This window comes from Pseudorca crassidens, chromosome 11 (assembly GCF_039906515.1).
Source record: "Pseudorca crassidens isolate mPseCra1 chromosome 11, mPseCra1.hap1, whole genome shotgun sequence".
NCBI classification, from domain to species: domain Eukaryota; kingdom Metazoa; phylum Chordata; class Mammalia; order Artiodactyla; family Delphinidae; genus Pseudorca; species Pseudorca crassidens.
The window spans coordinates 28,992,444-29,010,172 of NC_090306.1; the positions used below are offsets into that span (position 1 = coordinate 28,992,444).

Consider the following 17,729-nt stretch of genomic DNA (forward strand, 5'->3'; position numbering starts at 1 on the left):
GGGTGCAGGCGGGCGAGCGAGCGGCTTCTACAGTGAGACCGAAGCAGGAGCTCAGCCTTCGCCTGCGACCTGCAATCCCCAGATTCCCTGGGGACCTCGAAACTCCCAATCGGAGGTACTCCCCCCGCCCCACAGCCGCCCACCCATTCCCTCCCCCCTTACCTCAGCACGCAGCCCCTCCCTGCGTGATGTTGCAAAACCGTGGGGAGGGTGGGCGCTGGGAAGGGTGGGGAGAGCCTGAGAGCGAGCGAGGGTGGGAGGGAGTGGGCGGAGGAGGAGAGGGAGCCGAACGCGCATTTAAAGCGATAGCCATCCTCGCTCTCTCCCCAGTGCTGGGCTGTTGGAGAGCTCGAGCTGCAAGCCACCGAGCGCGAGCTCGAGCGCGGCGCGCTGGCCGGGGAACCCGAGAGCGCACGGCGCCCCAAGCTGGCAGGCGCCGCGGGACCCCCCACCCTCGCCGGCTGCCCTTCCCCGGGCGCCCCTACCCTCCTCGCCCGCAGGAGACCCTGGGCTTCACCGGAGGAGCTCACCCCAAGGGGCCAGGACTCCGGCGGGCCCGCCACCGTCCCCTCCAGTGCCGCCGCCGCCGCCGCCGCCGCAGCCGCGGGAGCAGCACGGTCCAGCTGGGGAAGCTGCTCCGCGCCCTGACTTTGATGAAGTTTCCCTGCTGCGTGCTGCAGGTGCTTCTGTGCGCGCTGGCGGCGGCGGCGCGCGGCCAGGAGACGTACGCCCCGCACTCCATTCGGATCGAGGGGGACGTCACCCTCGGGGGGCTGTTCCCGGTGCACGCGAAGGGTCCCAGCGGAGTGCCCTGCGGCGACATCAAGAGGGAGAACGGGATCCACAGGCTGGAAGCGATGCTCTACGCCTTGGACCAGATCAACAGCGATCCGAACCTGCTGCCCAACGTGACGCTGGGAGCGCGGATCCTGGACACTTGTTCCAGGGACACTTATGCGCTCGAACAGTCGCTCACTTTCGTCCAGGCGCTCATCCAGAAGGACACCTCCGAAGTGCGCTGCACCAACGGCGAGCCTCCGGTTTTCGTCAAGCCCGAGAAAGTAGTTGGAGTGATTGGGGCTTCGGGGAGTTCGGTCTCCATCATGGTAGCCAACATCCTGAGGCTTTTCCAGGTAGGGGGGCGCTCCCTCCGGGGCAGAGCGCGCCGTAGCTCCCCGCGCTCTTTATCCTGAAGGCTGGCTTGGACTCCAGGGGTGCGGGGTCTGGTCAGCCTTCGCTCATTTCCACCCTGGAGATCCTGCCGAATCCCTCCCACCTCACCCGAGGAGGTACTTTCCCTGCTTGATTCATTTCCCTTCCATCTCTCCCCTGTCCGCGCTCCACTCCATCCGGCTTGACATTCTGGATTTATGGCCCCATTTAGAAGAAACAGTCTCCGAAAAACAAGGCGATGATTTAAATGGGTTTGCATTCGAGTGAAATATGGTTCCAAAACAGGCTTGTAAAAGTGCCGGGCTCCTGTGAGAGCCACCTAGGCGCAAGGAATATGAAAGATGAGAAGACGCCTAGAAACTAGGCATTTCTCAACTCCCCAGCTTCCCTGCCCCAAGCCGCCCGACAAGCTGCAGCTGCCTTGGAAAATTTCGAGAAGAGCTTAGGGAGGCAGTTCTTAAACCGAAGGCTAGGTCTTCACCTACATTTGGACGTGAATTGCCCATTTCGCTCGGGTTGGATTTCCCGACCTGTAACCTGTCTCTGCGAGGGCATGGGGCGGAAGGCGTGGGGACTGTCCTCAAGCGGGGAGAAGCCACCCGCAGACGTGCCCCCAGGCGATTTGCTCTGGGCAGTTGTTTGCACCGTCTAAACTGCCTTTGCGATCTGGCCACTGGCAGGAGCCGGGCGATCAGCTTTCTACTCCTGCCAGCTCAGAGCCCGGAGGTGAGCTCATGCTAACTGCGAAGCACAATCGCTTTCTCTGCACCCACCCTGTGCCCATCCTTTCCCACGACCTCCCTAACGCAGCCCCCAACCCCAGTCCTGGGTTTTGAGGACGATTCTCAGAGCCAGACAAGAAGGCGCCTGGAGGGAGGCAGTAGGGTGCGCTGAGCAAGGCCGGGCGGTCCTCTAGCTCCGGGTGCAGGCGGGCAACGGCGGAAGATGCGAGGACGGCGGATCGGGCCAGCTGAGCCGTGGGCGGTGCTGCAGTGCTCTCTCACCGCCTGCTCCCGCAGCCTCGGCCCCACGGCTCCTGTGCCGCCCTGGGTATAGATGGATGGCTTCTGGATGAAGAAATTGAGTTTCAGGGTCTGCGTGACTATGGATTCTCTTGTTTCTCTGTCTTTCTTCCTGTGTGTCTCTCTCCTTGTGTCTCTTTCTCCCTGCTGTTTTTTTTTTTTTTTTTTTGTCTCTCTGTTTTTATGTTCTCCCTTTCAATTTCTGCCTCTCTTTTCCTTCTCTACCCCTATATCCAAGTTTTTTGTTCATCTCTGTCTTGAAGTGATCCTTTCCTAATGCACAGCTCTCTCCCTGCCTGGTAGGACCCAAGCTCAGTTAGTCCCTTCTCCAGATGTTCTGGCTGACCCTTATGCTCCCCGTAGCTAAAAAGTTGGCTCCCTCTCAAGTGCCTTTCCTGAAGCATGTTGGGTTTCTGGAGGGGACTCCTTGTGATTCAAGCTGTCACTACATCAGCACCCAGGAGTATGAAGCTTGTGTTTGTGCCAGAAGGAGGGGTGCCTGTCTAAAGCTGCAGCCTGGTATGGCCCCTCTGAGCCTCTGAGCATCTCTAGCACCTCTTGAGTATGCCACCATGGAGATCTCTAGATGTTTGCAAGGCCAAAAGTGCTTCTGGGCAGCCTTCACTTTGAGGTAATGCTTTCAGGAAGAGACTGGGTTGTTGTAAGCAAAACCCAGAAGCACTTCCTTTACCTCTGAGCTTAAACTAGAGAACCTGAGGAGGCAGCGCTGCAGGGAGGATGAGGCCAGAGGTCACCTGAGAACCACAGGGGCAACTCACAGTAGTTTTACTGGAGCTCTGGGGGTTGAAGGCACATTTGCTGTTTGACATTTTTAAAATTATTTTGGTGCCTTCACTTGGAGCTTGGGCAGTACTGCAGATGGGCCTGCCTGTCGAAAAAAGAGTGAAATCTTAAAGTCAAGAGAGAGCTTGCCGACTAGGCTGAAGGATTGTGTTTGCTGAAAAAGATTCCAGGGGGAGCTGATTCCTTCTCTGGTGTGTGGATCTGAGGCACTTGCAAGAAAAGAGAACGCTTGCCTTATGCTTAGTTCCCCCGTTCCCTGGGCTGGGAAGGAAAGGAACTGAATGCCAACATTAGCAGTGTGGGTTGGGACCAAAACCATTCAGAGAAAACACTGTCATTTTCCTCTAATTTGCAAATTGCAGCTATTCATGTTGGATTGAACAGCTGAGGGACAAGAGCCCCCAGTTTTCACCTGCATCTTTGAGAAGAGGCTGGTAGTAGGAGGGATGCACCAACTTGTAGCTTGTGCTGCAAGCTGGATATAAGCTTGGTGTGAGCATCCTGGTTAACCACTGCCCATGTTCAAATATACAGAGATAGATTCCAACAATCTCTTCCCGTAGCCTTATTTTTGCGTGTGGTCTTAGAAGCTCCTGGCATGTAAGTCCAGTCCCCAGTTTCCCAGCCTCTGTAAACCTGCAAAATGAATAGAGAGAATAGTGGAACACAGACCCATTGTTCAAAGACACAGTCACTTTAGGGAAAGAAGAAAAGAACGGGTAGGTGAATCTTCTCTGGGATTGCAGGGTTCAGCTCAATGAAGACTGTCCTGTATAAAAGAAACTCCTCTAAATGGTTGAATTCTTAGCTCTCCAGGGATCTGAGTTTTCTTTTCCCCAGTCCCTGTGGGTTGCTGTGGGGAATGTGCCAAACCTATCATTTGAGATAAAAATTTACAGTGAGGTAAGCTTCTAGGCTGGGGGAAGGAAGACTTAGTGACTGAAATGGGGGATGCTAAGCACTGGGGGGCAAGAAGGAACAAGGAGCTAGTAATGGATGTAACAGATGCTGCAGCTGCCAGCAAAGCCTGGATTGAACTTCCTTCCTGAAAATGAGGACCCGGGCAAGAATGACCACTCAGATGTAAACAGTGTCTCTGACTGGGAATTCTCATCTGCCTGCCGGTGGGCCAGAGCTGAGCAAGTCCTTTCTCTCCTCTGTATGCACACTGAATTGGTTAGTAAGTGACAGGTCAGAGGACAGGAATCATATTCAGTGGATCTTTCAAATCCAGGAGTTTGAGGCTAATGAAATTAGTGTGTGGCCAGGGCTCTGCCAACTAGAAGTAAGTCACTGCAGCCACCCTGCAATGCATTTTCAGCCTGAAGGGAGCATCAGGGAGGAATTTCGGGAGATTTGTTTCTGAGCCTGTATAAAATAATACTCTCCTAATGCTAAGAAAGATTAAATGTAAATTAATATTGACTACGAGTAACATATTTAAAAAATAATCGCCGAGTGGGGGATGGCTTAAAGTGGAGAGATTATATAGTATGGTGTCCAAAGACTAAATCTCCCCTGACCACTGTTTCATGGGCTATAAGTAAGATATATTACAATGGCAATTAATGGGAACGTTTTTAGTCAAGGCTTCTCTGCTATTGACTTGAGAGCAAACACTCTGAGAGTATAAATGACTCTTGCTATGTGCTGACTCTGAATGAACAATATTTCATGTGCAGTGACATGGTCTAAGCTATAGACTTGGAATTGAATGGCATCTGTTTCAATTGTTTTGTTCTCTCAAGAGCAACTAGATAGAAAAAAGTGGTCAATTTGACCCTTGTGGGAGCGTGTTGCAAATCTAAACCTGTGTCCCTCATACCATAAATGAAATACATTTGTAAATTTGTAAGTGTTTTCCTTCTGTTCATTGATGCTTGAGTATAATCTCAAACTTTGGGAGCAACACTTTACACATAAGTACTTGGTTTTCTTCCTTTCTTCTTTTTCTTTCTCCTCTCTCTCTCTGTTTCTCTCTCTCTCGCTCTCTTTCTCCATCTTATGTAATTGGATAGAACTGGGCACCTAGGATGATGTGGTGTTACTATAGTGGGATTTTTTTTTTTTTTAAAAATCAACTCTAACTTACCCTTTTAAAAATTTCATAAATACAGGTGTCGGTGCCATTTGGAATAGTCTCTATAACAATTTCTGTCTCCACATTTACTGTGTTTCAGCAAATTTACCTAACAGATGGTGAGTGGGCAATTTTTAAAGGGGCATTTTTTTAAAAGAGCGGAGAGGGAAGGAATTAGAGACAGGCACATACTATATTTGAAGTTACCTCCACGTGTATTTTATGTACGTATACCCATACAATTAAGAAGTCTTTGGATGTTTTATCTTCAAGAATAATTCAGATAATGGATTACTTGAATATCATAAACATTTAGGGTTTAACAGATTTGTTACATACAGACGTTGTATCATGGATTTAAAAGACCATAGCCAGCGGGCAGCGGCGGGCGGAACGACCGAGGGGCGACGCGGGCTGGGCGGCGGGTGCGGGGGTCCGTGCTTCCTCTTGGTGGAGGGCTGGGGTTCGCCGGAGACGCCGGGTTGCTCCGCGTTGCCAGGTTACCGAGCGCGTGCCCCGCGCCCGCTCTTCCGCCCGGGCCGCCCTCGGCGCCGCCTGAGCCGTGGTGCGGGCTGCGCGGGGCGTCGGTTCTGCGGAAGCCTGGGTAGGGCGCTGCGTGCGGGACTCTCGTCGCTCGTGGACGGGGCGCGAGCGCGCGGGGGACGTAGGGCGCCGACCTGGGGCTCCCCGGCGCTCCGGCTCCGCTCAGGGCGCCCGCTCAGGGGCCTCCGGCGCGAGGCCCCCTTTCTGGTCAAGATGGCGGCGCCCGGGCGGGCCGCGCCGGGGTGAGCTGGAGCTGGGCCCGGAGAGGGACGAGTCTGCCACGCCCAGGACCTGGACCCCGCGCTGGTCTCCAGTCTCCCGGGGAGCGGCGGGTGAGTGGGTGCGGCCGCGCGTAGGTCCTTCTCGTGGGGTGGTCAGCTCTCCGTGCGTCCGCAGACTTCTCTCCTCTGATAGTCAGATCTGGGGTGGCCCAGGTTGGAGGCGAGGGTGCTTGATTGGGGAAACCTGAGGGGTTTAAGGACTCTGTTGGGATCGTTTCAGACCCCAGCAAGAAGCTGAGCAAGTTTTCTCCTGACTCTCTTCCCGGCTAAGTTTTCTCCCTTCTCTGAAGACGCTAGCTTTTCTGAATCACTTTGTTACCCGGGGGGATACAGTTGGTGGTTCTGACCGTGGAACGTAGGACCCGGCGCGGGGAAGCCTGAGCTGGTTCTAGTTACTTTGTTTGCAAAGCACTTGTCTTGTCTTTGGAATCTTTGTGTATGTAACCAACGTTGGGAAGAGCCAGCGTTTTCTCCTCCAAAACACTGCGAGGGGTAACTTTATACGTAAGAAACAAGTGGGCGTTCACATCCATCTCTTTTCCAACCACTGAGCCTTGGTTGTGTTTCCTTTCTTTAAGTTTGTCTCGTTTTGAAGTGATAACAAAAGCAAACAAAAAAGACCATAGCCAATTACACAAAGTATACTCTAGTCTCAGTCCTGCCATTAATTAGCTATGTTACCTTAAGTCATTTAATTTTTCTAGGCCTCATTTTTCTCATGTGATGTTTTTTCTTTGAAAAAGTATAGTTTCTAGAAGCCTCTACTCTCTGTGTCATAGTTCAGCTTGGAGAAAACCTGTTCTTATCCAAACTCCATGACATTGTATTTCCAGCTCCAACTTTGGACTTTGAGTGAGTTGGGGGCAACTTTTTAAGGATATTTTCACACAGCTTTTTTAGTTAATATCAGTCTAGCTGACTTGTCATACTCAGACTTTCTCCCATATTCTTTTACCAGTGTGTTCCTTAGTCATATTGAGGGGACTGCGTTCTACTTTGGTGAGAATAAGACTGAATTGACGCCCTGCATTCAGTCTGTGCTTTTCCTGGAGTTACTTTTCTGAGGAGAAGGGCCGAGAAAGGGCCCTTCCAGGGCGCGGCGCTGGGTTGCCACATTTGGGAGCGCCGCCTGGAGTTGGCCGCACAGCCTCCCGCCGCCCTGCCGTTGGGCTGGTGGAGGCCGCAGCGCTGTTAGGGTTGCATCAGTTTTCCTGTTTGCACTATTTCTTTTTGTAACCATGGCCCCGTCTTAAGTATTTCCAATTGAGAAACGAAACCTCAGGAAACCGAAACTTAACCAGCCGCTCTCGCTTCTGTAACTACGCTTGCTGACCCCCCCTTGTAATCATCCAACCAATCAGACGGCGACTAGTGTCTTTGTTTAAAGGTTAACCAATCAGTACTCCCCACCCCTGGAAAGTCCCGAACTTGATTGTACCTGTCTATAAAAGAGCTGAACTAAACTCCATCGGGACCTCTTAGCGCCACCGGCAACGAGTGCGCAGAGGTCCAGGTTCGAACCTGCAATAAATGACCCTTGCCGTTTGGCTTTGACTCTCGACTCTGGTGGTCTTGTGGTGGGGTCTCGCGACCGTGGGCATTTCATTTGGGGGCTCGTCCGGGATGCCCCCGAGCCCACCAGACATCAGGTCAACGGGTCATCGCTGACAACCGATTGGTAAGTAAGCCGGCTCAGGGTACCTTCTGTTTTGGGGACTAGGACAGTCCTGGCGGACGCGCTATAGGACACCTAGTCGGGTGTGGTTGGAGACGTCCACCACGACCCATCTGGGGCTGATAGCCCATCTGAAGCGCGCACGCGATAACCTCCCCTTCCTCCTTTTACAGGCTCCGCTATTGGGACTGCTCTTAATCACTTTTGTTTTCAGAGTAACCTTTTCTGACCAGTCTCTTCCAGGACCTAGACATGGGCCAAGCACAGAGTACCCCCCCTCCCTCCTCCTCGCTAATTTCGGGGATGTAAAGTCCCGAGGACAGAACCTCAGTCTGGACATCCGGAGAAAAAAACTAATTACCTTCTGCCGCTCTGAATGGCCAACTTTCGGGGTTGGCTGGCCCACCGAGGGTACCTTTTGTCTTCCTATAATCCTAAAAGTTAAATCTAGAGTTTTCTTGCCAGGAAAAGAAGGCCATCCAGACCAGATCCCCTACATCCTGGTATGGCAGGACCTGACAGAAAACCCACCTCCCTGGATGACCCCCTTTTTGTCATCAGGGTCATGTAAGATCCTTGCGGCCCGACCAACTAAACCTCCCAAGCCTCAGGCCCCAACTGCACCCATACTCTCTGATAGCCAACACCTCCTTCTCCTAGACCCCCCCCCCATATCAACCTCCTCCTTTGGCCCCACAACCGGTCCCCCTTCCTGCTCCTGGCCCTGCTCCTCTCCCCTTGGTAGAACCTCCTGCGGCCCCTCCCGAGGGGCCACCCAGGTCAGAACCGGAGAACCGAGAGGCAGAAGCACTACCGGTCCTCCTGCCCAATGAAAATAACTCCCATGGGCCGGCTGGACGCACCCGTGGACGCACTCAGCGCGACCCAGGGTTCCGCCATCCGGATTCCACCATAGCCCTACCCCTGCGAGAAATAGGCCCTCCCGATGAGACAGGGAACCCCCGACTCCAGTATTGGCCATTCTCTACCAGTGACTTATATAATTGGAAAACCCAGAATGCCCGCTTCTCTGATAATCCTAAAGACTTGATAGCTCTTCTAGATAGCGTTAAGTTCACTCATCAGCCCACCTGGGATGACTGCCAACAGCTCCTCCGGATCCTATTCACTACCGAAGAACGAGAGCGAATCCAGCTGGAGGCGAGAAAACTGGTTCCTGGAGATGATGGTCAACCCACCACTAACCCTGACCTCATCAATGCAGCCTTTCCCTTAACTCGCCCCCCCGCAGGATGAATGGGACTATAACACCGGAGAAGGTAGGGGACGACTGCTCATTTATCGCCAGACTCTAATGGCGGGTCTCTGGGCTGCCGCGCGCAAGCCCACTAATTTGGCCAAGGTATATTCAATTATACAAGGTAAAACAGAAAGTCCCTCCTCTTACTTAGAAAGATTAATGGAAACCTTTAGGCAGTATACCCCTATGGATCCAGAGGCCCCCGAAAATCAGGCTGCCATTGTAATGTCCTTCGTTAACCAGGCAGCCCCTGATATTAAAAAGAAACTCCAGAAGTTAGAAGATCTGGAGGGCAAACAGATACAGGATCTACTCCGTATCGCCCAGCGCGTCTTTAATAACCGAGACGCCCCAGAGGATAAACAACTTAAAGCCACTGAGAAAATGACTAAGGTCCTGGCCGCCATTGTTCAGAAAGATCAAGAGGGCCCCCCAGCCACTCGACCTCCCAGGCGACCATTGGACAGAGATCAATGTGCCTATTGCAAGGAAAAAGGCCACTGGGCTCGGGAATGCCCCAAGAAAAGGCAGCTGCGCCCCAACCAGAGGTAATGGCAACCGAAGGCCACCCCAGTCCTATTTACACATGATGCAGAGTAGGGGGGATGGGGTTCGGACCCCCTCCCCGAACCCAGGGTAACCCTACAAGTGGAGGGGAAACCAGTCCAATTCCTGGTGGATACGGGGGCACAGCATTCGGTCTTGGTTAAGCCCCACGGGAAAGTTTCTAACAAATCCTCCTGGGTCCAGGGAGCTACGGGAGTCAAACATTACCCCTGGACCACTCAGAGAACTGTGGACTTGGGCACGGGAAGAGTAACCCATTCCTTTCTGGTCATTCCCGATAGCCCTTGCCCCTTACTGGGGAGAGACTTGCTCACTAAAATGGGAGCACAAATTCATTTTCGGCCAGAGGGGCCAATCGTAACAGACCCTCACGACCAACCCATATCTGTGCTCACCCTGAACTTAGAAGATGAGTACCGACTTCACCAGGAACCACCCTCCCAAAATCAAGATATAGAGTCATGGCTTCAGCAGTTCCCCGAAGCATGGGCAGAAACAGGTGGGATGGGACTAGCCAAACATCGCCCAGCCCTATTCATAGAGATCAAACCAGGAGCAGATCCTGCACGTGTCTGACAGTATCCCATGGCCCTAGAGGCCAAGACTGGTATCACTCCTCATATTCGCCGGCTTCTTGACCTGGGGATACTGCGTCCCTGCCAGTCGGCCTGGAATACACCCCTGCTGCCAGTCCGCAAACCTAACAGTAAAGACTACCGCCCAGTGCAGGACCTGAGAGAAGTTAACAGACGGGTCATAGACATCCATCCTACTGTGCCCAATCCATATACTCTTTTGAGCGCCCTTAGTCCAGGAAAACAATGGTATACTGTGCTGGACCTCAAAGATGCCTTTTTTAGTTTACCCTTGGCGCCCAAAAGTCAAGAACTCTTTGCCTTCGAATGGTCGGATCCCGAGAGAGGCATAAACGGACAACTCACCTGGACCAGACTTCCCCAAGGATTCAAAAATTCGCCCACCTTGTTTGATGAGGCCCTACACGAGGATCTCAGTGAGTACCGGAGACAAAACCCCAATGTAACCCTCCTGCAGTATGTTGATGATCTCTTAATAGCTGCTGAGACCGCTGAAGCCTGCCTGCAGGGAACCAGAAACCTCCTACAGACTCTCGGCACCCTGGGATACCGGGCCTCTGCCAAGAAAGCGCAGATCTGCAGGCCTGAGGTAACTTACCTGGGGTACCTATTGAAAGGGGGGCAACGATGGCTCACAGATGCACGGAAGGAAACCGTCCTCCGCATCCCCAGACCCACCACGCCTCGACAGGTGAGGGAATTTTTGGGGTCAGCGGGGTTCTGCTGTTTATGGATACCCAAATTTGCTGAAATGGCCAAACCGCTATACTTAGCCACCAAAGAGCAGACGCCCTTTAAATGGACAGAGGAGGCTGAGCAATCATTTCAGCAGATCAAAACTGCCTTGCTATCCGCACCCGCCCTTGGTCTCCCTGATGTCTCCAAACCCTTCCACCTCTTTGTGGATGAAAGCAAAGGCATAGCTAAGGCCGTGTTGACCCAGCCCCTCGGTCCTTGGCCCAGGCCTGTCGCTTACCTATCAAAGAAATTGGACCCAGTGGCTGCCGGCTGGCCTCCTTGCCTCCGGATGATCGCCGCCACGGCCCTAATGGTAAAGGATGCTGACAAACTAACTATGGGACAGGAGTTGCATGTCACCACCCCCCACGCCATCGACGGGGTTCTCAAACAGCCTCCCGACCGATGGATGAGCAATGCTCGACTGGTCCACTACCAGGGTCTACTGTTAAATCCCCTCAGAATCAGCTACACTCCGCCGCGGGCATTAAACCCTGCCTCCCTATTACCTGACCCAGATTTGGACTCCCCACTCCATGACTGTGCAGAGGTACTGGCCCAGATCCATGGGGTTCGGGAAGACCTACGTGACCAGCCCCTACCGGATGCACAAGTCACATGGTTCACTGACGGCAGCAGCCTTGTCCAGCAAGGTCAGAGGTATGCGGGGGCAGCGGTAACATCAGAAACTGAGGTGATATGGGCAGAGACTCTCCCCCCCGGGGACCTCAGCCCAAAAAGCTGAATTAATTGCCCTGACCCAAGCTCTCAAGATGAGCAAAGGCCAAAAAGCCACCATATATACAGACAGCCGGTATGCTTTTGCTACCGCACATATACATGGGGCAATATACCGAGAGCGGGGACTACTCACAGCAGAGGGCAAAGACATCAAGAACAAAGAGGAAATCCTGGCCTTGCTAGCGGCCATATGGGAACCCAAAAAGCTAGCCATTGTACACTGCCCGGGGCATCAAAAACCCACGAATCCAGTCGCCCGAGGCAACAATTTGGCAGACCAGACGGCTCGAAAGGCGGCACACACTCCAATACCATTACTTCCCCTGCAACTGCCGGATCCAGGGCCCCGGGAACTACCGCCCCAACCCGACTACTCGGAGGATGACATCAGATGGATGAGCAAGCTCCCTCTAACCCAGGTTAGAGACGGATGGTGGCGGGACGCTAAGAACGATATCCTCCTTCCTGAGAAACTAGGAACCCTGGTCCTTGAACAGATCCACCGTAGCACCCACTTGGGCGCCCGACGGCTACAGGATCTTATCAGGCAGACTGGACTTAAAATTAAAAATGTCTCCGAGAAGACTGAACGACTGGTTGCTGACTGTGCAGTCTGCCAACTCCATAATGCCAGCACCCACCCGTCAACCACTGGCATCCGGGAAAGAGGAAACCAGCCCGGAGCCTACTGGGAAGTGGACTTCACGGAGGTAAAGCCTGGCAAATATGGGTATAAATATTTACTGGTGTTTATAGATACCTTTTCAGGTTGGACTGAGGCATTCCCAACCAAGAAAGAGACTGCACAAATAGTAGCTAAGAAACTACTAGAAGAGATCCTGCCCAGATATGGCTTTCCAGTTATGATAGGGTCCGACAACGGGCCAGCCTTCGTTTCTAAGGTAAGTCAGGATCTGGCTTCCATACTTGGGGCTAATTGGAAATTACATTGTGCATACCGCCCCCAGAGTTCAGGACAGGTAGAAAGAATGAATAGAACTCTAAAAGAGACCTTGACTAAATTGACCATGGAGACTGGCGCTAACTGGGTAGTCCTACTCCCCTACGCTCTGTTTAGGGTGCGAAATTCCCCCTATAAGCTAGGATTTACTCCCTACGAAATAATGCATGGTAGGCCTCCTCCTATCATCCCTAACCTAAAGACTAACCTTATCCAATTGGACCCAGAAAATAATCTCCTGTCTTCCCTCCAAGCCTTACAGCGGACACACGAGACAATCTGGCCCAAACTAAAAGAGCTATATGCAACAGGACCCCCGCCTACTCCACACCAGCTCCGGCCAGGTGACTGGGTCCTTGTCAAACGCCATCGACAAGAGACCCTAGAACCCAGGTGGAAAGGACCTTACCAGATCATCCTGACAACGCCGACGGCCATCAAGGTGGACAGCATAGCTGCCTGGATCCATTACACCCACGTCAAGCCGGTGGACCCATTTTCTGACCTCATCAAGTCCACTAAAGCTGACGTCACCTGGACGGTTGACCGGAATAAGGACAATCCCTTCAAACTGACCTTGCGCCGTACCCTCCCCCATGATGACCAAGGTACTGCTGATAGCCCTAATGATAGTCCTAACCCTCAACCCTCGGGCCACGAGGGGAGGACTCGGCCCTTCCCCCGATAAGAATACTTTAATACAACAACTATACGGTGCACCGTGCGAGTGCAGGGGAGGTACTATGGAGACTCCTGTTGTTCCCCGAGGGTATACTCATATGCAGGACTGCGGGGGCATAACTGCGTATCTTGTTCAGGAATATAGGGTTACCGGGGCCTCTCAAAGCTGGCAATGCTACCATAAGCCTAAGCCACTCCCCCCTCGAGCTACTTGCCCCTGTTCTGCCTTCCAGGAATCAATGCATAGCATGTGCTATACCTCTTACCAGCAATGTATAGGGGCCAATAACAAGACTTATTTCACAGCCATACTACAGAATAATAAAAGCCCCACCATTAGTGAGGGTAATAAATACCTTCAGGCTGGATGCACTGGCACCCCCGGGACCCCGGTATGCTGGAATACCAGGGCCCCCACACATATGTCAGACGGTGGGGGGCCCCAGGACGCAGTACGCCAGATAGAAACCCGAAGACAAATAGAAGAGGTCTATCGGCATCTGTACCCACAGCTCAACTACCACCCCTAATTCTCCCTAAGGTCAATCCCTCTGAATTGGACCCCCAGACCATGACTATACTAGAAGCTACTTTTACACTTTTGAATGCCACCAACCCCAACTTAGCGCAGGATTGCTGGCTCTGCCTTCCTCAAGGACCGCCCCGCCCTATAGCCATCCCCACCTTCGCCAATTTAAACATCAGCGAACGATGTAACCCTACTTCACTCCCCGAGCCGTTCCCCATAGAATTTTCAAAATTTTCAACCACCTTTAATACCTCATGCTTTGTTAAGAACGATCCCCTCTCTAACGCCAGTATTGACTTGGGAATCCTTTCATCCACTGGATGTAGTCAGTATATCCCCGTGAACTCCTCCCTCTGTAGTCCTAACACCACTGTTTTTGTCTGTGGAAATAACCTAGCATACACCTATTTACCCCCGAATTGGACAGGGGTCTGCAACCTAGCCACCCTCCTCCCCAGTGTAGACCTAATCTCGGGAGACACCCCATTGCCCATTCCCAGCTTTGACCTTTGGGCAGGGAGAACCAAACGAGCCATTACAGTCATACCCCTCCTGGTAGGATTAGGAATTACAGGAGCTGTGGCCACAGGAAGTACGGGTCTTGGGGTCTCCCTTCACTCCTATAATCAGCTGTCTAGGCAATTAATAGAAGATGTAGAAGCCCTCTCTGGTACCATTCAGGACTCACAGGACCAATTAGATTCATTGGCCGAGGTAGTCCTACAGAATAGGAGGGGCTTAGACTTGCTGACAGCTGAACAGGGTGGGATATGCCTCGCCCTAAAAGAAAAATGTTTCTATGCAAATAAATCAGGCATTGTAAGAACCAAGATCCACCAGCTCCAGGAAGACCTAGCTCGCCGCGGCAGGAATTAGCGGATAATCCCCTTTGGTCAGGATTTCATGGAATGCTTCCCTTCCTCCTCCCCATCCTGGGCCCTCTACTATGCCTCCTTCTCCTCTTCACTATAGGCCCCTGTATGCTCAGTAGAGTCATAGATTTTGTCCGAGAAAAAATAAATGCAGTTCAGCTAGTGGTATTAAGAACACAATATCAGCCCTACGAGGCCTTAGAAATTGAAGAAACTGAGCCTTAAGGACCCAAGATTGGCTCCTCTGGTTCATGAGAAAGGGGGGAATGAGGGGACTGTGTTCTACTTTGGTGGGAATAAGACTGAATTGACGCCCTGCATTCAGTCTGTGCTTTTCCTGGAGTTACTTTTCTGAGGAGAAGGGCCGAGAAAGGGCCCTTCCAGGGCGCGGCGCTGGGTTGCCACATTTGGGAGCGCCGCCTGGAGTTGGCCGCACAGCCTCCCGCCGCCCTGCCGTTGGGCTGGTGGAGGCCGCAGCGCTGTTAGGGTTGCATCAGTTTTCCTGTTTGCACTATTTCTTTTTGTAACCATGGCCCCGTCTTAAGTATTTCCAATTGAGAAACGAAACCTCAGGAAACCGAAACTTAACCAGCCGCTCTCGCTTCTGTAACTACGCTTGCTGACCCCCCTTGTAATCATCCAACCAATCAGACGGCGACTAGTGTCTTTGTTTAAAGGTTAACCAATCAGTACTCCCCACCCCTGGAAAGTCCCGAACTTGATTGTACCTGTCTATAAAAGAGCTGAACTAAACTCCATCGGGACCTCTTAGCGCCACCGGCAACGAGTGCGCAGAGGTCCAGGTTCGAACCTGCAATAAATGACCCTTGCCGTTTGGCTTTGACTCTCGACTCTGGTGGTCTTGTGGAGGGGTCTCGCGACCGTGGGCATTTCAATATATATAAAGACTGTTGTGGGAAAAATAACCTCCTGGGTCAGCTTACTGCATGGTCATCGACACAGGGCAGGGAGTAAGATTCTGTGGATTTTACAGAAGCAGATACAGGTTTCATTATCCATGTCCTCTCCCCTTTCATCTTACAAAGACAGCAGGCTTTTCTTGGAGAACTGCCAGATAATGCCATCCTGCCTCCTCACGGGCCCCGGGGATGAGTCTCCCAAGGACTGAACTCCAGTAAAGCAGGTGATTGGCTCATGGGTAGGCATCTGACCTCGGCTAAGTCTATCAGACTCCTCCCCAGGACTTTTCTCTCAGAGAAAAATGGAAGAATTGTCTTTTCTCTCTGGAATTTCTAAGCTGGGGAGATACGACTCTGGGACTCCCAGTTACCATCCAGCACAAGAAGAGACTTTCTGTAAAATAAAGTCTTGCAGAGGTAAGCAGGGCTGAGCGATGGAGAGAGAGCTGGAACCCTGCTGATACTCTGGAACTTCCAGATCCAACTGTATCTGAATATGGCTGCATCCCTGAATTTCTAGTACTTGTTTGTTGAGGTTGTTGTTGTTGTTTGGTTTTTGTTTTTAAATTTCCTTTGACTATTTTGAATTTGTTTTCAGCCATGTGCATTTGAAAGCATCATAGCTAAAAGAGCTAATTTCCTACATTAATGTCAGGTTTGCTGAGTGGCATTCCTTAAGTGAAAAATAATATCCGCTATTTTCTTTAAATAAAATCCTTCTAGCTCAGGTTTGAGATATTCAAAACTCAGCCTCCTACCCCCCTCTTTTCCAACATTTACTATGTCACCTTGAAGCATTTGTGACCACATCTTTCCCATCTAGACGCAGTTGAGAGAGAGAGCAAAGACTTCTGATATAAACTGCAACCTATACGCCTCCTACCTGGAAGCTTTAGAACATACTTGATTCTTGTCATTAAAGCAAATCTTTTGTTGTTGTCTCCAGGGCACAGAAGCATTTTCATGGCATAATGGAGTACAAAGTACATTAAGCCTAACTCTACTTCTCACCCTCTTTTACTTTAAATAGGCAGAAAAGAACAATCTCAAACACATTTTCCCAACAAATAAAATACATATACGATTATGTTTAGAAGACGTTTATGCAGCATATAGTTAGACTGATTAATTAATGGACCTTTCGCCAATTGGCACAGTAAATATATATGTTCAATGTGCTTAATTAAAAAGAAGACAATAACATATGTTTACAGGTTAATTATCTGAGAAGAGTATTGTGCCAGCACACTTGATGCTACAGTATTTCATGTTTGACAGGTAATCTTCTTTCAATTCTATTTACCGCTAAATGTTTCTTGGATCGAGCTATTAAATTATAAGGTCAAAAGTAAAATGATATGAAATTACAATGATAAAGGGGCACATATCCCACTTTATGAGAATAGAAGTTCTAATTTCTTTTCAATGCTACTAGTAGTGACCACAGTACTAATTTGAGCCCTTACTATGAGCCACTGTGCCCATATACATTTAGTTCTTACAGTAGTTCTGCAAAGGGCATATAATAATCCACACTGTAAAGCTGAAGAAAGTGATTCTCATAGCTGAAAGTCACATAGCTGGTGAGTGGCAAAGTCTAGATTCAAACTTGGAGTCGTCTGACAATGCCCGGGTTGTTGACCACTATGTACACTGCTCAATTGTTGCACCAATAAAGAAGTGCTTGAAATAATTATAGATTTGCCTACCCTGAAACTGCAGTGATTTAAAGACATCAAAGTTGCCAGTTGCTTAACCACATCTACTTACAGTAAGAAATTACATTTTATTTCATTTCTCAAACAAGATTAATTCTGCAGGCCCATAGAAACTTGAGCACACAAATCCTACCTCCAAATGAAAGATGCTTGTTTTCCACTATTCAACAGATGGCCCTGTACAGAGGCAATAAATATATAGTAGAATTTTCATTCAAATAAATGAGAAGAGAGGTTTCTTCTTGTCCTGATTCAGTGCCCATCATTATGGATTATGATGGCTCTTCCCAAACTTTACTTCATTCACTCCACTCTTTCTACAAAACTCCAGTAATGGAATCTATCATTCAGATATATGTGCAAAGCGAAAGGACTGTATTAATACAGTTGCTGAAAGTCAAGTTGATAGAGCACAGGAAATACATCCTAATAAATGCAACATTAATGTTTGTGTGGGCCTTGGAGTGAGGGGTAGAAGAATTTTCAGTTTAATGGAATATTTTGCCTCTTGCTATGAAAGTGTGGCTTAATAGTCTTGTAATTGGTCATTTACAGAATCCTCCATCT

The 17,729-nt window shown here is 50.7% G+C and overlaps 1 long non-coding RNA gene and 1 pseudogene across 7 annotated transcripts in view; both read left to right on the plus strand.

The window, feature by feature from the left end:
- Positions 1-653: 653 nt before the first annotated feature.
- LOC137202886 (metabotropic glutamate receptor 7 pseudogene) lies at positions 654-3,355 on the plus strand (annotated as a pseudogene).
- Positions 3,356-5,642: 2,287 nt separating this feature from the next.
- LOC137201783 (uncharacterized) overlaps positions 5,643-17,729 on the plus strand; it is a 59,841-nt gene continuing 47,754 nt past the window's right edge. For 4 of the 7 annotated variants that reach the window (XR_010932321.1, XR_010932323.1, XR_010932322.1 and 1 more), the window contains exons 1-2: positions 5,658-5,954; positions 16,659-16,722. This is a non-coding gene — a long non-coding RNA (uncharacterized lncRNA). Of the gene's footprint in view, positions 5,955-16,658; positions 16,723-17,729 lie in introns of all 7 variants that reach the window. The other 3 variants (XR_010932325.1, XR_010932320.1, XR_010932326.1) reach the window with 2 other exon arrangements.